This window comes from Microtus ochrogaster, unplaced genomic scaffold, assembly GCF_000317375.1.
Source record: "Microtus ochrogaster isolate Prairie Vole_2 unplaced genomic scaffold, MicOch1.0 UNK8, whole genome shotgun sequence".
Taxonomy (NCBI): Eukaryota; Metazoa; Chordata; class Mammalia; order Rodentia; family Cricetidae; genus Microtus; species Microtus ochrogaster.
Window position 1 is genome coordinate 3,876,949 of NW_004949106.1, and position 820 is coordinate 3,877,768.

Below are 820 nucleotides of genomic sequence, written 5' to 3' on the forward strand. Positions count from 1 at the left end.
ACTCCTAGTTCTAGTTTATTAAATTATTTATTCTTGTTTGTTTTGAGATAGGTTCTCAAACTGTATCGCAAGCTGGCCTGAAACTCATAGCCCAGTTTGAATTTAGTCTGATAGCAATCCTTTTTGTTCAGACACCTGAGTGATGGAATTAACAGAATAAGACGTGGCGCTCTGTTCTGGTTCCTTATTTGGCGTTTATATGGTTTCTGATAAATTGCTTAGCTTGGCCTTAAGCTTCTTCAGGGAGGCCTTGAGCTTTGGATCCTCTTCTTCTAGAGGCTGTTTGGGTTAGAGTCCTTGCTCCAGGCTCAGTGGACTTAATTCTCCTCCTCCTCAGGATATGAGAGTCACCAGCGTGACTTTTTTATATAACATTTATAGGCGTGCACACATGGCGATAATCAGTTCTTTCCTTCTGTTATGTAGGTTCTGAGGATTGAGCTCAGATAATCGCCAGGCTTGGTGTCCAGCCAGTACCTTTTACCTTCTGAGGAATGTTCTTAGCCCTATAAATTACCCCTAATTCTTTTCTGCCCATTTATTCATTTATTTAGTGCACACGTACATGCGTGTTTTTGTACATTGGGTGTGGGTATGTGTGCAGGCAGGCAGGTAGGTGATACTCCAGGTATCACCTGTAGAGAGCTCAAGAGGACAGCCTTTGGAAGTTTGTCCTTCCGTTGTTTAGCTACCAGGGGTTGAAGGGTGGGGTCATTGGGCGTAAGCTCCTTTGCCTTTTCCCTTCTCACCGGCCACTAAGTTCATCACCCTTTTTAGATGAGTTGATAACATTGAACTTGGGTTATGTGAAATTAAACAT

At 42.8% G+C, this 820-nt stretch overlaps 1 protein-coding gene across 1 annotated transcript in view; it reads left to right on the forward strand.

Annotated features, from left to right (window-relative positions):
* The window catches only part of Sf3b1 (splicing factor 3b subunit 1), a 37,612-nt gene that overhangs the window by 19,502 nt on the left and 17,290 nt on the right, over window positions 1-820 (forward strand). The window lies entirely within an intron of this gene.